The sequence below is a fragment of the Sander lucioperca genome, chromosome 1, assembly GCF_008315115.2.
Source record: "Sander lucioperca isolate FBNREF2018 chromosome 1, SLUC_FBN_1.2, whole genome shotgun sequence".
Taxonomy (NCBI): domain Eukaryota; kingdom Metazoa; phylum Chordata; class Actinopteri; order Perciformes; family Percidae; genus Sander; species Sander lucioperca.
In genome coordinates, this window is record NC_050173.1 from 46793685 (window position 1) to 46813142 (window position 19458).

The 19458-nt window shown below is 40.3% G+C and overlaps 1 long non-coding RNA gene across 1 annotated transcript; it reads left to right on the plus strand.

Moving 5' to 3' along the window:
• The first annotated feature begins 1211 nt into the window (after positions 1–1211).
• On the plus strand, positions 1212–14469 carry LOC116062514. The gene is made up of 3 exons (XR_004898225.1): positions 1212–1224; positions 6571–6573; positions 14346–14469. It is a non-coding gene; the product is annotated as an uncharacterized LOC116062514 (long non-coding RNA).
• Positions 14470–19458: the final 4989 nt, after the last annotated feature.

Sequence of the window (19458 nt, forward strand, 5' to 3'; positions counted from 1 at the left end):
TTGTACCTGATTCAAGACTAAAAATCATCTTATTAACTCTTTTTTGGTCTTTTTACATAACAAGATTTTGGATTTGAATGCAGTTTTTATATCAAATTTACTGAATGAGCTGTTGGAATAAAGATGGAATTTCTTTTTTCTTTTTTGAAATAATTGTACAAAAACTGCTGCACCATGCAAGTTTGTTGTACGGCAACTTTTTTAAATTAAACCTGTAAAATGATCCAACATCTAGTAGATCAAAATATAATCTTTTATCAATTATGCACTGCTGTTCAAAAACAAAACTCAAGCGATCATGATATGCTTTGATAGCATTTAACAGCAAATTAAAATATGTGTTATGTACAGTGGCACTCATAAGTTTATGAACCCATGCTAAAGTTGGCTAAAAAGAGGAATAAAAAAATCATCTTTTGGAAATTGATCTTATTGCCTTAATTAAAAAAATGAGGAAAAATCCAAACTTTAAAGACACTAATTTTCTTTGTGAATGAATAATGTTTCGTAAATAAATAAATGTTCTTCCTTAAAATACAGGGGGCATAAGTCAGTACACCCCTATGTTAAATTCCCATAGAGGAAGGCAGATTATTATTTTTAAAGGCCAAGTATTTCATGGATCCAGGATACTATGCATCCTGATAAAGTTCCCTTGGCCTTTGGAATTAAAATAGCCCCACATCATCACATACCCTTCACCATACCTAGAGATTGGCATAGGGTACTTTCCATAAAATTATCTCTCTATCATCTCTTTATCAAGATGCATAGTATTCAGGATACTATGCATCCTGATGCACACTTATAAAACCTTTTTACATTCATTCAAATGTTGTTGATCTTGTTTTATATATATATATATAAGGACATAAACTGGGAATCATGTCATCTGGCTAAGACTTAAAGGTGCCCTGTGGAGTTGTCTTGTCAACAAACAGACAATATATATGTTTTAGTTATGAGACTTGAGACTTTGCCAGACCTTCCTCCACAGCGCTGCAGAGGAAGGTCAGGCTAGTCCACACAGCATTCCTGGATGGGAGAAAAACATGCTCTGGTTTATTGCCATTTCTTTAAACCAATCACAATCGTCTTGGGCGGCGATAAGTTCTGCACGGTGTCTCTGCTAAATAGCCTGGGGAAGGAACTTGTTTTGGTGGAACATGTGTACGTTCAAAAGTAGTTTTAGTCGTGCAACAGAAAACTCAGATTGGACAGATAGTCTAGCTAGCTGTCTGGATTTACCCTGCAGAGATCTGAGGAGCAGTTAACCATAGTCCTCACAAATCCACCGGAGGTTAGAACGCCAACACAAAGAAAGAGGAAGGTAACGGACATCGGCGAAAAGACATGCATCCGGCAGAAATTTCCTGCGGCACCGGAGCAATCCCGGAAGTGGAACATTGAGGATGTAGACTACATATGTTTATATTTAGTGTTTCTCGCCATGGACACATTGTGTGAAACCCTTGAGGTCTAACAAGTGTGATGAATGCATCTGCTTCTGCAAAGATGATTTTGAATCCGATGTTATTTCCAGGTTTATTTTCTTGCAGTTTCCTTCACTGCTTTTCTCTTTAATGTATTTCTTGGAGCAACAGCGTGAGTCCAGAGTACCAGAGAATGACTTGTGATGTTGCTCCACGGTGCAATTAGCGGCCCAAAAACACTACAGAGTACCTTTAACAATGTGTCAGGAGGGAGTGTGAGTGTCTTCTTATAATCAGGGTTTATATATTCCAGCCAAAACGGTAATGAATAATGATAAAACATGCAAGAACACAGACGTGGCCCTTTAATCTTAATGCATGTTATCTACACTTATCAAAATGGGTTTTCTTTTTCTTTCCCTAATTCTGTTTTTTGTTGCCAAATAGAGACGTTACAGAGCACAGCTGTAAATACGTTGTTACGTGCCCGTTTTTCCACATATATATCTCCACATCAGGGGAAGATAATACAAGAGTATTGAACATACAGGTTCAAATCAATGTCCAAACGATTTATTGCTAACATGAACATTTTTGTTATCGAGAAGTCTTTAACTTTCCTTGTCCTCAGTCTCAAAATCACATTAACCAAGGGAGTCCAACCAAGGGACAAACAAAAGAAAATGGGAGGTTTCAGTTAAATAATAACAATAGCATGTCATTAACAATAATTTTAAAATGAAAAAGACCACATCGGTCAAAAAAAAACATGATTTGAACAGATTTGTTCCCAGAATTCACCCTTTATATATTATGTTATGTTATATTCAGCAGACTTCTGCTACCAAATGTAATTTACCTTTATTTATCCAGGGAAGTCGATTGAGAACAACATCTCATTTGCAACGACGACCTGATCACATTCACACAGTTAATACCTGGAAGCTGCCCAGTACAACCACAGCCTGATCTGCTGGCTACTGAGCAGCTCCACTGGAGTGGTTGGGGTTAAGGGCCTTGCTCAAGGGCACCTCAGTGGTGGCAATGAGGGAGGGACAGGCGCTGCTCCTTCACTTTCACCCACTTTTCCTGTCGGTCTGGGGATTGAACCGGCGACCTCCCGTTCCCAAGCTCACTTCTCTAACCACTAGGCCCCAAAATTTCATGTACAACACAGAACACAACTGGGAAGGTTGGTGGCAGGGCTTTGAATTACATTTTTATAATCACCAGCCAACATGGCTACTACATTTTCAAAGTTACCAGCCAATATAATTTTCCACTAACCAAATAAAATATTTACATTTACTTTGCTCTGGAAAAATATCTCCACATTGTTTTTCCCTAACTAACTTTACTACTTCATTTCAGCTCCTCTGGTTTGCTTTGCGTTGTTCCGTTTGTTTCCAAGCCAACACACACTAAACCGCCCAAACTTCTTGCCGGAAAACTGACCAATCTGTAAACACTGACTTGTCTGATCGTTTCTGCAGCCGGCCGATTCAAAACAGATGCTTCGCTTTATCCATCACCGGCCAAACTGGTCGGGTTGGCGGGTGTCACTTTAAAGCCCATGTTGGTAGTATTTTGCACACGTCTCGTGTAAAGTCCCGTCTTAGAGGCCTAATAAAGTCTACCCACCTTGACCATTTTCTGGTAGTCCATATCCACGACGTTCCACTTCCGGGATTGCTCCGGTGCCGCAGGAAATTCTGCCGGATGCATGTCTTTTCGCCGATGTTTCCTTCTGCTTTCTCTGTGTTGGAATTTTTTGAAAATGTTTAACTCCGTGTGGCCGGGTTTGCTCAGTGGGTAGAGCAGGCGCACATATACATAGAAGTTTATGCCTTGACGTAGAGGTCCAGGGTTTGAGTCCGACCTGTGACGATTTCCTGCATGCCTTTCTCACCTGGCTGTCCTGTCCATTAAGGGCAAAATAATCCAAAATAATTATCTTTAAAAAATGTTTTTAACTCCGGTGGATATCTGAGGACTATGGTTAACTGCTCCTCAGATCTCTGCAGGGTAAATCCAGACAGCTAGCTAGACTATCTGTCCAATCTGAGTTTTCTCTCGCATGCTAAAACTACTTTTGAACGTACACACGTTCCACCAAAACAAGTTCCTTCCCGAGACTATTTTGCAGCTGTTCCATGCGGAGCTTAGCGCCGCCCAAGACGATTGTGATTGGTTTAAAGAAATGCCAATAAACCAGAGCACGTTTTTCTCCCATCCCAGAATGCTGTGTGGACTAGCCAGACCTTCCTCGCAGCTCCGCAGCGTGTGGAGGAGGGTCTGGCAAAGCGAGACTAATATACTGGTGAAATGTGTTTTCTTCGCATTCTTTAGTTAGCTTTATTTTACATCAGTGCAATATTAATACTTAAAATAATTACTTACACTTACAGATGAGTATCAAAAGAGGTTAATTTGTATAAACAGCTGAATACATCCCGAACAAAATGATTTTCAGGATTCTACAATTTGAGTAAATTATATGACGATGATATTTTGCAGTGTTCATCCATCTCTCCTCTCGGTGGGATTTGCAGAGAAAACATCGTCGTCATCTGCATCAGACTGACTGAAGGGCCTGCAGAGACTTCTTGTCAACAGATTAGGAATCACTCGAAGTGAATTGTCCCCATCATTAATATGTGCAAAACATGAACGAGCCGGCACGCCGCCGCTGATGAACAATGAGGCCGTTTCATCTTCAGCTGAGTGCCACTCTGATGAATATTCAGACGAGGAGAACTGGGCATTAAACGGTACACAGTGAGCCTCTTAGCTAAATCAGCACTCGCAGCTTTATTAACATACTGGAATCTCTAATTATGCCCCGTCGCATTTCAGCTTTACACAACACAGACTAAAAAAGATACGACGAAAGGAAATGGAATGATGTTATCTAAAATTATCTACAACTATAAGAAGCATATTTCCATTTATATAAGAAGCAGCTGAGAGTCGGTGTGCTCACTGTAAATCCACTGCAAAAACCCTGCCATCATTCAGTCAGGTCACTGTGTTTACACCGCCTACCCAGTGTAATGATGTTTAGCTCCAGTGGGGCACAGGTCAGACAGGATGTACACAGGGAATATAACTTTAAAGCTACATTGTGTAAGAATTCCTCCCATCTAGTGGTCAAATTGTATATGACAACCAACTGAATATTACTTTGTAGCCCTTCTCATTGCGAGCGCATTTCAACTCCTACGGTGGCCGAACCCGAAATTAGCTCTTAGTATCTCCATCGTTTACACGCAGCTGTTCTAGCCACTCCAATATTAACTTTGGTCTTGTTGCTTTGCCTGTCTCGTTGTCGTTTTAATTCTCTTTTTCTCTTCCCTGGCGAGTAATCTCCCTTTGGCATTCGTCACGGTGCCACTGAGTTTAAAAGTGCGAAATGCGGAGGTATGTCCCCCTTTGGCTAATGTATTTTAAAGATGGAGGTATGTCCCCCTTTGGCTAATGTATTTTAAAGATGGAGGCGCAACATGGCGGCCGTCATTCGAGCGACTCGCTAGTATGTATTCTGAATGATTCTAAATGTCAGATTCTACGCTTACGAGAATACTTTGATTAGTTGGTGGAAGTAATTACACATGAATGAGCACATATTTGTGAAAGAACAAAGGTTTTTTTGCTAAGAATCAACTCAAAAAATTACACAATGTAGGTTTAAGTTATATTCCACGTGTACATCCTAACAAGGCCCTTTTCAGTTTGATCCGAAACAAAATTACAGGTGTGAAACCTCCCCTGGACCACGGTCCGGACCAAAAGAGATCGTCTCGGTCCGGATCAAACTGAAAAGAAAATGCTGAATAAAAATAAATAAAGAGGCCTTATTCAGAATATCCAAATGGAAGATGCTGGTAACATGAACAGTACCAAATTCAGAATACTGTCACATTTGGAATAATAGTTGAATATTAGGAGGCTTTCACACCTACCTGGTTTGGTCCAGACATTCAGACTTTTCAGTTTGATCCGAACCAAAATTACAGGTGTGAAAACTGTCCACGGTCTGGGCCAAACAGTCAAAATTTGGTCCAACCAAAAGTGGTATTTTGGTCCAGATCAAACTGAACCATGGTCCGGTTCGTTTCTAGTGTGAAATCATTTTTTGGATGGTTTTGGACGTTTGGACCAAATACAGGAATGTTTGGCAGCCAACAGACTAAAGAAGACAGACACGAACAGGTGTTTTGAACTTTGGTTTGAGTAAAGTGGCAAACTTTTTGAAGTCAATCAACTCACACAGTTGTGTAGACATCCCAGTATCAATCCACATATTAACCCACGCTTCCTCCCGCTTTTGGTGTTCCTGTGTATTTACTAACCAGCAGCTATCGGGTCGCCGGTGAAAGCCCTCCTGTAGTGTTCTCTGTCCTGCTGTTGTCTCCGTCATGCTGCCTGGCCCTGTATCCATACATCCATGCCTTGTATCCATACAACCATGCCCTGTACCCATACATCCATGCCCTGTATCCATACATCCATGCCCTGTATCCATACATCCATGCCCTGTACCCATACATCCATTCCCTGTACCCATACATCCATGCCCTGTATCCATACATCCATGCCCTGTATCCATACACCCATGCCCTGTATCCATACACCCATGCCCTGTATCCATACACCCATGCCCTGTATCGATACACCCATGCCCTGTACCGGGGTTAGCGTCTGTTTCGGGGAAAGGGGGCTTTGCTTTTTCCTTTACCTTGTTAAGGTAAGCTAGGTTAGCCTCCTAGCTTGTGTGCGCTTCTCAAATGTACTTTCAAATTCGTGGGATTTTTCCCTGTAATAAATTGTCCACATATTTTACCACCTTCCACTGCAAGGCACTTGCTTTTATCTGACATAGTCATAATCAAATAGGTCTCTGCCGCTTTCTTCCAACGTTCAGTACCGCCATGATGCCAGGCGAGAGGCACGGAGCCACGGACATGTTGTGTTCAATTTGACTTGGAATGTCGGGATTTCTGGGTTCCCAGTCAGAAACTATACATGTCTACGGGAAATGTCATGGTCGGAGAGATATAACGTTATTTGCTCTGTGAAAGACATCGACAAAGATGAAAACTAAGGACATTTACTCGATAATTTTATTTTATTTTAGTTAGTTTTGCAAACAGACATTACAGTTTTAGTTTAGTTATCATTTTTTTGTTATGCCTCGTTTTTGTTTTTATTTCAGTTAACGACAATGTTTTTTCCCACCTAGTTTTCGTTCGTTTTCGTTAACGATTACAACCTTGCTCCCAGTGTGCTTGCATAACTGCAGTGTGAAACTAAAACTTACCACATCAAATGTACACTATGTAACAAACACATGGACCTTGGTTCAGACTTTAATGTGTGAAAAGGCCCAAAGAAACAAGATACATATTTTACAGTCAACCACAATATGTAAAAAAGAAGTCTGAGCTATACTGATAAAGGATTTAAAAGTGTAACAAATGGTTATCTACAGGATCTGAAGCTAACAACAAACGGTATTGGACAGATAAAATCCAAACGGACAACAGATGAATTAGCAATGTTAATACAATGAATGTAATAAATGTATAAAAAGGCAGTCTGTCCTACTTATACCCAAAAAACCCTGAGGCTTTTCTATTCATATTATTCGTATTTTTACATATTGCCGTTACACTTCACTGATTTAAACCCCACACGGGATTACACATTTAAAATTACACATTTCACATAATCACATTTTGTAAAATGTATTCGAAAACATGTTATTTATTGTCCACAAATTTGGTATTGTCTTTTTAACGTGACATGATTTTTATACAGGAAGGAAATATTTAATTTAAACTTAAACGTTTCTTCATTTTCAACAGCGGAAGTTATATAAAATTTAAAAATGAAACCCTTTAATGTTAAATGTTAGAGCGATATCTTTTACAGTGTGCAGCAGACTGCTGCTGAAGATTTGTGGACTGAAGAGATTATCTGGATTTATCAGCTTTGACCATTTTGCCAGAGATTTTCATTTTTGCTCTGCCGTCAGTTAGATGGAAAACAAACCTGCATGAATAAAAACCAAACAGCCCCCCCCCCCCCTTTTACAAACGGAAGATGACTGGATCAGATTTACTTTCCTGATAGTGGCAGTAAAGAGGATTTAGTTGGAGTGGAGTCCACGCGGCGCTCACATGTGTTCGCTGTCATCAGAAACACAGAAACCTGGAGGTCTCCAAACAAACATCATGAAGCGGGAAGATAAGATGGGAGCGCTGCGAGGACGGAGAGCAGAGGATTAAACAGATTAAACACTGAAGTCAAACTGTCGGAGCTGCGTGACGTCTGCACACACACACACACACACACACACACACACACACACACACACACACACACAAACAGGCATGCAGTCCAACTGCACACAAACCACAATCAAACAATACTACAACCGAGGGCATAACTTTGGGTTCAACATTGTGTGTGTGTGTGTGTGTGTGTGTGTGTGTGTGTGTGTGTGTGTGTGTGTGTGTGAGGGGGTTGTGGGGGGGGGGTTTGAGATCTCCACTTTAGAGCAAAATGGAAATTTTGAGCATATCAAACACTTCATTTTCTGAATTCTGATGAATTTGTGCCTTTTCTGCAACAAGTTATGGTGCAAATGTCTTTATTTATGTAAAGGAACTAACATAACTGGCTGGCCAATGTTTTGCGCTGGCCAGTTTTGATTAATGGAGGAGTTGTAACCCCCACATTCCTTCCTGTAAATCACACCTATGATTACAACACAACAGTAATCGACAATCAGTGGTGGAAACAGTATTCAGATCCTTTACTTCAGTAAAGGTTCTGCTACCACACTGTAAAAATAGTCAATGTTACAAGTTAAAGTCCTGCATTGAAAATGTTACTTAAGTAAAAGTGTGTCAGAATCATCAGGAAAATGTACTTAAAGCAGGAGGCCACACAAAATGAGAATCACATCAAGGGCCAGTTTATTGACATGCTTTTATTTAAAAAAAAATGAAGAAAGTCTAATATCTTTGACTGTATTATTGCATTTCTCATGTAGTCTTCTGACCAGTTTGGTCGACATAAAGCCCTAAAAAAGTCGTAGTTCGAAGAAGCAACAAAAACATTTTTAAAAAAACGTTGGAAAAGGCGCCAAAAAAAACGCTGAAAAAAGTGAAAAACTAGGTGGGCCAAAACAAATTGTGAACCTTAACTGATATGTGGGCCATTTCGAAATCTGCGAAGGGACGGATTTGGCCCTCGGGCCTTGAGTTTGACATTTGTGACTAAAAGTATAAAAAGTAAAAGTACTAGATGCAGAAAAGTCGTCCCATTTTAGAAAGTGTAAAGGATCCAACCAGTTGTGTGTTTAATGGTCTAATCATCTCAGCTGGACTTGTAGGCCGTTATATTGTCGGCTAGTTTACTTTAGAATAAAACATCAGATTTTATAAATGACATGCGTTTTGTGTGCAGTAATCTTAATGTGTGAAGCATAGATATAGAACAATGGTGTGAAGTAACTAGTAACTAAAGCTGTAACAGACGAATCTAGTGGAGTAAAAAGTACAATATTTCTCTCTGAAATGTAGCAGGTAGAAGTAGAAAGTGGCATGAAAAGAAGTAAAGTACCTCAACATCTGGACTGAAGTACAGTACTGGAGTAAATGTACTTATGCTGCGTTCCAGGCAACCCGTAACCGGTGTTTTCACCACCTTCTACTGGTGTAAGTGCTCTGGAACAACAGTCAAACCCGTAACTTACTACCGGTGAACTCGTACCAGATGGTTGTACTCCCAGTTACAGTTTTTGACGTCACACACACATAAACAACAATGGCGCCCCCTGTTGATGCTGTACAGACGCCGGTGATTAACGGTGAGAAATAGAAATAAATATATATAAATAGGCAACGTAAAGTAATTCCGCACATTGTAATCAAAACAATACACATACGATTGTGTTCTGCTACAGGTTATGTTTATTAAATAAAGCCCAAAATATGTCGCCGACTAGAAATTGCTAGTATCGGCTAGCGCTAGCTAATGTCAGCGTTAGGTAGCCGCTAGCTAGAAGGGTTTGTCGTGACTTTGCCTGGAACGCTACCAAGTCGTGAGTCGTGACTTGAAGTCGTAACTTACAGGCTAAAAATTGTGTCTGGAACGCAACATAAGTTACATTCAACCACTGGCGAAAATTAAGCTAAAATAAATATTGTTTTCCTCAACTGCGGTTTTAAAAAGGTCAGAAATTAACACTTAGCCTCAGCTTTTTTTAACCAACATGGGAAATAAGTTTGAATGTCAAAAAGGTTTATAAAAAGGGCAAATTGCATCTGCTTGTGAAGATCATGAGATATGATTAAAAGCTCCAGAACAGCAGCTAAATGGACCGTACCAGATACCAGTCTCACCATATGGTGAGACTGGTATCACAAGAATGAACTTTCTCAAATAAAAAATAAAAAACAATTAGGCCTAGATAAAATCCTAAATTACAGTAAAATAGAACATTAAAAGTGAGATAAATCCTTTACAAAAATGACAAAAGCACGTGAAATGTTACATGAAATATATTTCACAAGATTTATGTGAACACATCATGTGATAAATGGCATTATGCCGATGTGTGATTTATGCTAAATGTTTCTATATGATGGAACATGTGAAATCCTTGTTTTCACACTTGGTTTCTTACACGTCATGTAAAAAACCTGAGAAAATGTAGCCTGGTTGACACCAGACCCACTCTCAGTTGGGCAAGGTTCATTCGCAGCTCATTTCCAAAGGGGCGTCACCAACAGACGCCGCTCAAATGCCTCTGGGCGCAATTGGATAGTCCTTCAACCAATCAGACCAACGATACGGGTGACGTAGCAACGACAGCGGCATCAACGGGTTGCTGCACTTCGGTGGCCGTCATGTTGAATGTAAACAAAAAGCTGCTTGTCGTCGCAGCTCTATCGCCATTGTGTAAAGCCCACCTCAACGGTTGTGATTGGTGTAAAGCCCGCATCAACGGTTGTGATTGGTGTAAAGCTCGCCTCAACAGTTGTGATTGGTGTAAAGCCCGCATCAACGGTTGTGATTGGTGTAAAGCCCGCCTCATCAGTTGTGATTGGTGTAAAGCCCGCCTCAATGGTTGTGATTGGTGTAAAGCCCGCATCAACAGTTGTGATTGGTGTAAAGCCCGCCTCATCAGTTGTGATTGGTGTAAAGCCCGCCTCATCAGTTGTGATTGGTGTAAAGCTCACATCAACGGTTGTGATTGGTGTAAAGCCCGCCTCAATGGTTGTGATTGGTGTAAAGCCCGCCTCAATGGTTGTGATTGGTGCCTCCATTTGGAAAAATTGGAAATGGGCTTGAATGGGCTCTTGGCCAGGCTGACTTGCAGAGCAAATCTCAAATTTGCCAGAAGTTCATCAGGGTTTTCCCAGGCTGAGAAAATGTGGTGATATAATGTGAATTTGTCATTATGTGAGATGGTGTTTCACATGTGAATCCACATGGGCCTTAATGTGAATTCTTTGCAATATTATAGTTATATATATAAATATATATGTAATGGCATAACAGGTTCTGGATGATAAATGTGGTAGAGTTGCATTTAGATATGTTTCTTCAGTGTCAGATCTGAGGTAGTTAGTAGTTAAAAGTTTATAAGTCAAAGTGTTCAAAAGTAAAAAATAAGGCATTTTTTTCACTTTTGGAAACATATCTGTATATATCTGAAAACCACGTTTTTGAAATATCCCAAAACCATGTGCTTCATATGTGAAACAAAACACAAACATTTTAAATGAATGAATAATGAATAAATAAATATTTAAATAAAATGATTGGGGGAAAATAAAGACTAATAAGAGAAAAGCCAAAATAAGAATAAACGACAGTAGGTTGTATCTGATTTGATGCTTTTTTTTGGCTGTGAAACTTCATCACTGAATTCAAAAGTAACTTATATGATGAATAATGATATTGATATGATGATATGATAAATCTAAGTGACGGCAGCCGGTGCTTTGCTGCTTTGAGGGCAGGACGATGGGCTCAGACTAATGACAGCTGCACAGAGGGGACAAAAAAACCAGTTGGAGTCGAATTTTGGTCCATCTGATCAGAACTTCTCCCCAAGGAGGGTTCTTTTTCTGGACTCGTCCAACCGGGAGGAGACTCCGAACACACTGGAGGGATTAGACATCCCATCTGGACTGGGAAAGCCTCGGGATCCCCAGGAGGAACTGGGAGACGGGGAGACGACTGGGGTACTTTGCTGAGCCTGCTGCTACCACAACCCGGATTAATGCCTTTTGTCCTACACTTGATCCTTTCAAACACGTTCTTCGCCAGATGGAGGCGCTTCGTAGCCATTTGGTTGTTTGGCTGCTGGTTTTCTTTCTTATTGAGTTTTTGCTTGGGTCATTTTTTGATAGCTGAAGCCTGATATACTGCCCGACAATTTTCTAAATGATATTATCCACTTTGGTCCAGAGAGAAATATCTCAACAAAGGTTGGATGAACTTTGGTCCAGACATTCATGTTCTCCACGGGATGGTAGTCCAAACTGCCCACATCTCTGCCGTCTTCCTTCAGTGCATCCCATCCAGAGGCTTAGGCCGGCTACACACTGGCTGCGTGGCATGTCCCGTTTATATTTCGGCTCCCATGTTAACAGGTTAGAGTTTCCACACTGCCTACGTGACACGCACGTCTCAGGCGCGGCTCGAGCCGTGCCAAAAACGTGTGCATGCTAGAAATAGAACCGACGCCTATTTTCCACGTGACACGCAAGCGTGTTGGAAGCGTTTCCAGGCAAAATAGAATAGGAAAAGATGTTTCTATGTCATTTTGACACAAATACATTTAAAAAATGACACGTTGATGTTTGAAAGTCTCTAGGTTATGACATAAATGCATATATAAATGTAATTTAAAAAAATAATAATAAATAATTATCGATTTTCAAATATTGCACCCGTCAATGCAGAACTAAATATTCTATAGCCTATTTTGCCATCAATACTGTCGACGTTGTCTTTGCCGTAATCAAATCAGTATATATTAATGTTAACATTAAGTATATAATATATAATATATATATAATGTACATAAAAGTATATATACTACTGCTTATTTCATTTTATCAATGGTAAACGTCCATGTGTACAGACAAGGCTAGCAGCAGCAGCTGGTCTGAAAGGCCCTGAAGAAAGAGACATTTCTAGAACCATAAAGGAGAGTTAATTAAATCCTGCAGTTAGTCTTAGAACTGGAGTTTTTTTTTTTTTTTTTTCTCAATGGACAGCGACAGCATGTTCATATATATCTGCATTAGTTTGGACACGAGCAGCATGGAGCAGTGAAGTCAAGCTGGAGGGTGTGTGTGTGTCCTGTTCAGAGAACATGAAACAGAGAGTTTGTGTGTGTGTGTGTGTGTGTGTGTGTGTGTGAGTGTGTGTGAGTGTGTGTGTGTGTGGTGTGTATAATGTGTGTTTGTGTATGATCTGTAGAGACTGTTTCTGTCTTCTTTTCCACTTCAGCTCTGCAGGCGCTGCCCTGGGCAGTACACCCACTGCCTAACACACACACAAACACACACACACACACAAACACACACACACACAAACACACAAACACACACACACACACAGAATACAGTCCAACATATTTCGGTACAGGCCGCTCAGCGATGGGTAACACAGCCCAATGCATTCTCATGAACGGGTTTGTATGATATCCGTTCAAAAACATAGGCCTATGCACAACAATTTGTATGATATCCTACAAAAATACTAGGGATAGACCGATTATTAGCCCGTTTTTGGCAGTTTGCAGATTATCTGTATCTGTGTTTTATTTGCCTAATAACCGATAAAGTTAATGATTAAAAAGTGGTCTGTGAGTCTGACTTATGTCACGGTTAAAACTGAATTGAACCCAAATGCAGACCATAACACTGAGCCAGAGAAGGTTTAACAGGTTTATTATAAAGTTAAATTGTTCAGGTCTCCAACAATAGGGGAAGAGCAGGTCCAGGTCTACAGAGTGGGAAACAGTTCCAGAGTTCTGAGCAGGAGTGGTACCGTACTGTCCGAGTGTCCGTGATGAATCCAAATGACGCCCAGTAGTGGAAAGCAGGATGATGGTGGCAGGAGTGAAGCGGAGGCAGGAGTCGGGTTCCGAATAGCTGTAGCACAGGAGAAGATATAAATTGAACAGGCCAAAAACACGAAAGGCAAACAAGCAGGTTTGAGTCAGCAGCGAGACTAACGTGGAAATCTTGGCTATGATCTGACGATGAGTGGCAAGGTTGACCGGGTATTTAAGGCTGAGGTGATTATGGTGAATGAGCTGCAGCTGGAACCCTGACTCCCGCACACCAGACTTCACTCCTGCAATAAAGAACAGACAGAGGGGAGGGGAAGAGCAGAGAGAGAGCTACCTAGCAGCAGTAGGCCTAACAACTTAATGTCCCCCCCCCACAACACTATCTGACTCTCTGTTACTGGGGATTATGTAGAAAGTTTATCATTTATTAAATAATTGCTTAAAGCATTTAAACAAAGTTTTGTGTTGGAGTTTGTAACATTCCAAAATCTTAATTTTGACTTAAAGATTTTCATTTTCACTGTAAATGCATATCGGTTCCAAATATTGGATCTTGTTTTATCCCCGTAATTACTAATAATCGGTATCGGCCCTAAAATTACAAATTACAGCGGCGGTGGCCGGTCACATGACAATTAAATTTAGCCGAGAAATGTGACTGTGAGCCGAGGACAGAGCACGAGGAGGTTATGGTCGTTTCAGCGTTTGTTGCAGGTAAGTTTAGACACCAAAACGACTAGTTAATATTAGAAGAAAGATTGTGGTTTGGGTTAAAACACACCAGTCCCCTTAAGTAGTTGTAGGAATAATTACATTATCAAATGATAGACAGGACCACTGAAGATATATTAAAGTTCATTTTACTTGAGAACCCAACAAGGAGGCAGTCTCTGCACTACAGAATAGTACAGACAGTGACCTAATGAAAAGCTCTCTGCAGCTGCTTTTTATAATATTAAGTGTAAACGCAATAAATCATGATACAGAGTTGATGTCGTCAGTTGTTTATCTTGTCAGAGTCGATGACGTCTCCCCTATCTGGTCTGGGAGAGCATGTATGCCCTCAGGAACACGCCGTGCTTAGAGAAGGACAAAACAGTGGCTCCCATGTTATCTTGTTTAGAGTATTCAGTATAATATTATTCTATGCAAAGTATGTATCATAATTTCCCTAACAATAGTACTCGCGGGACACAAACACCCGATCGAATACATTTTTGTCACTTTTTTCAACGTTCTTTTATCAATTTCTTTTTCAAAATGCTATAAAATTGAACAAAACACTCAAATTCAATGAAAGTAGTGAACTGATCATTTACTTTACTTGTGAAGAGCGTTTTATTTTTTATTTTTTTTGGACAATTTGGTTGCATGAAACCCCAATTTCTGAATTTGACATGAGGAAAATGGGAGGGTTAAGCACACGCTGTATATAACTAGAGAGAAGATATGTATTGCAGCCAGCTTTATCCATTTGTGTTTCTGCTAGTTTGAAGGTCAACTATTGTTTCCTCTTCATGAAACCTTAATTTCCGAAAAGTCCTCCTGGGATACAACAAATGCTTGCAGAGGTGAATATGTCCATTTCCAAAATATCCTGTATTTTAGAAGCCTTCAGGTTTATGCAGACAGATGCATAATTGTTTGCCAGCTGTTGTTTTTCGCTCGTGTATTATTCCATGGTGAGCATGTCTTCCAGATTAATCCTCTGTTATGTGCACGTACTTGGCAGAAAAACTGGTTCTGACAGTGATTTTCTTGGCTGACAGACAAATAACAGCTCGCAGTTTCCTCACACTGTACCATCAGTCAGATTATTGACAGCAGCTCCTTCCTCTTTAGTTTCTGCTGTGCATCGAGTCAGAAAGAAGCCGCGGTGACGCCGTCGTCGGTTTATGCACAAAAACAACGACTGCTTGCTTCCTTTGCTCTGAAATTAAAATCCTCAACTCGGCCCCTTTGACACAGTAACAACAGTGTGTTGCAGAACGAAACCTGGAATAATAGTGTCTGCAAATTAGATTTTTTCAATAACCGAAGAAGGTTGTCAACCAAAACACTGAAACCCTGACTCTTTCATATTATTTCAGTGAACTATAAAAAACTATTTGCACAAATACAAAACATATTAGAACTCAAGGCTCAAGCTTTTTCCAGTTTCCAGTTTCATTCTAGCAGATGTTTGCCCCGAAAACCGAGCTCCAGAGAAGCTCACAAGTTTGAGCTAAGAAACTTATATATCAAATCTCCAGCTCCCATAGCAACTCATCTTATGTCTGTACATCTTATCCAAATGCTGTTTACCTGCGGCCTAGTCTCGCAATGCCAAACCTATCTTCACAGCGCTGTGGAGTAAGGTCTGGCTACACCACAGATGCATTCTGGGATAAGAGAGAAAAAGAAACGCTCTGGGTTGTTTGCATTTCTTTAAACCAATCACAATCGTCTTGGGTGGCGCTAAGCTCCAGACGCAGCGATGGTCGCTCTGCAGAATAGTCTCAGGAAGGAACTGGTTTTGGTGGAACATTTGCACCATGCAAAAGACAACGCCACATACAATGGTCCCACAGCCCTATGTTCCTACATTTCTAAGATTTTTTTTAAATACACCCTATGTTAGGGTTAGGGTTACATTCCATCTGTAGTCCATTGCTACTGGATAATAGGTTGGGTGTAATTGGCTACCAAATTGGGAGAAAGGGGGATAAAATCTGATACAAATTTCTGTAAAAAATCTGAAAAAATCTTAGAAATGTGGGAACATAAGCACACTCCCCCACATACAATATTAAATGAAGTTAACTGTTGACACAATACAGTAACGTGAGCTATTTAAATTAGCTGATACATGGTTAAACCTCATTGGCTCTTACCAGTGTATCTCCGTGTGTACTTCGTCCACAACAATCCCACCAATCAGTCCGAAAACGTCCCAGTTAGAGAGGAAATGACCTAAACATATTCTTTGTAAATCTTTACAATCCTTCCCCAAAAGAACCAAGCAGGCCTGCCTTGTTGCACCATCCAAATGTTCTTCAAAAGCCATTTTCAGCGTGTAGCTCGCTATAGCTCGAAGGTTGTTGTCGTTTCCCGAAAACGAAGGGATTCGGAGAATGGCGGCATACAGAGAGCGGACGTCCTTCTGTTGATCCAGACCACCTGCGGCCTAACGCAGGGGGGCCGATGGACGCCTTCTCCCCACGTAGCTCAGGAACAGAAGAGGAAAAAAAGTTAATTAAAATCAGTGCAGCGAGCTTAAAGGTGAATGTTAAAGAAAGGGGGGAGGTTGGGGGTGGGGGGGTGTTGGAGTGGAGGGGGAAGGGAGGGGGGGGAGATAATGAAAATAGTCCCTGAACTTGATTTCCTTAATCACTGCATGTCCCTCTTTCTGTTAATTGAAGATAATTATAGGATTTTAATTTTCTTATGTAGGTTAAAGAGGAGAGTGAGAAGTCAGAGCTGATGGAATAAGTGAGGCAGATGAAGACGGAGAGGCTGACAAAGTCTATTAGTGATGATGAACACAGACGGGAATACCTTTAATGCTGTTTAAAATCTCAACCTGTAATTCAAAATAACATTTTTTTATTGCTTTAACGGTGGTGTTTGCATAATGATTGCAGGAGGGGAATAATGGTTTAATTAGCCTTCAAAGTTAGGCTGTACGGTAAAGTAAAGGCCCATTTTTAATGGCACATTTGTTTTATTTTAAATCATGAAATCGTATTTTGACTGTAGACACACATTCATATACACATACTAATAACATATACTTAACCTACATGACTTACAGGAGCAGCATAAAAACACAACACAAAGGGGAATAAGGGTAAAATAAGAAAGCGGGAAAAAGTAAAGAAATTATTTATACAATGGTACTGTACCTGAGAACACTGCAAATTCATTATTTAGTTCACTTAATACTCACTCGTACTATGTATCCTGGGGACTGGTATTGTGGAGACGGAAATAAATAAATACATTAATAAATAAGATGAGATGTGTGACGCACAAGGTTTATAGTAAAATATAATAGGAACTTGAGCCATTTAACAGATCGACACAAACTTTTTTCTTTTTTTTTCCAGGTTTGTTTATTAATTTCAAAACAGCAATACAAAAGCAGTTGAAAAATATATGTATAAAAAACAAGTTTCCTTGGATTAAGGATTAAATATAAAAAATACAAAATACAGACACATATACATAGGATATAGAATAGGACATATTGCCAGGTTTGGGCCAGTCTAGTCTTAGGTCAGGAATATGTGAGAAACTAGTTTTCTCAAAATATAGAAAAAAATGGGCCCCATACCTTCCAAAATTTTTGAGAAGAACTCCTTGTCAAAAGTCTAATTTGTTCTAATTGAAGGAAATAAAGGACATCCGCCAACCAGCGTGCATGAGCGTACATTTCCATTTAGTTAAAATTAGTCTTCTCGCTAATAAGGTGACAAAGGCAATAACATCTCTATTAGATTTTTATAGGGAATGTAAGACACAAAATTAAAAAAAAATGATAAACTCATAATGGGTCATGATTTAGTCTTACAAAAACAGGATGTTGGAGTTAAAAAATAAAGCCTAGCCTATCAAGCCAGTGGGGCCAGTAACTGTACTGTAGTTTAGCCTAAGCAGATACAATGTAGTTTGTCATGTTATCTGCTCTTTGTTTGTTTTGGGGCTTTTCCCTTTATTATGAAGTGACAGTGGATAGACTTGAAGGGGGAGAGAGATGGGGGATGACACGCAGCAAAGGGCCGCAGGTCGGATTCAAACCCGCGCCACTGCAAAGGACATAGCCAACATGGGGCGAACGCTCTTACTGGGTGAGCTAGAGGTCGAAATGTAGGAACACAAGACCTAATTTTGAAAATGTCCTAGAAATGTGGGAACATAGGGCCTAATTTTAAGAAAGAGTTTAGAAATGTGGAAACATAGGGCCTAATTTTAAGAAAAATCTTAGAAATGTGGGAACATAGAGCTGTGGGAACATAAGGCTGTGGGAACATAGGGCTGTGGGACCATAGGGCTGTGGGAACATAGGGCTGTGGGAACATTGGACTGTGGGAACATAGGACTGTGGGAACATAGGGCTGTGGGAACATAGGGCTGTGGGAACATAGGGCTGTGGGAACATTGGACTGTGGGAACATAGGACTGTGGGAACATAGGGCTGTGGGAACATAGGACTGTGGGAACATAGGGCTGTGGGAACATTGGACTGTGGGAACATAGGGCTGTGGGAACATTGGACTGTGGGAACATAGGGCTGTGGGAACATTGGACTGTGGGAACATAGGACTGTGGGAACATAGGGCTGTGGGAACATAGGGCTGTGGGACCATTGGACTGTGGGAACATTGGACTGTGGGAACATAGGGCTGTGGGAACATTGGACTGTGGGAACATTGGACTGTGGGAACATAGGGCTGTGGGAACATTGGGCTGACCCCCATTTTACAATCCATATCTTTAGTGGCCACTTTCTCAAAATGTGTTTTTCTCCGACTCTGAGCCAGAAATCTCCCCTTCAGAAGCACTTACAGACACCAATCTTTGCCGTTTCATTCCTATCTTTATTCTGAAGGTTTTCTTAAAGGTTCATATATCATTCATAGGCTGATTTATACATTTTATTCCTAAAAACATGGCAAAAATTGATTATTTTTTTATGGCTGTTGACAGTACTTTCTGTTTTACAAAGTGATAAAAAAATTCCTCAACTTGATTTTTAGAACATTTATTCAATGTATCTTCCAACTCACGCTCACTCTATGGATTTAATGTTCTTTTTTGATCCTTGACGGAGATCCATGAATGTATTTCAGGCTGTTAAATAACCTTTTCTGATTGTGACACTGGCAAATAATTTAAGCGCACATACAAATCAGAAACCAGAAGGCACAAATTCCT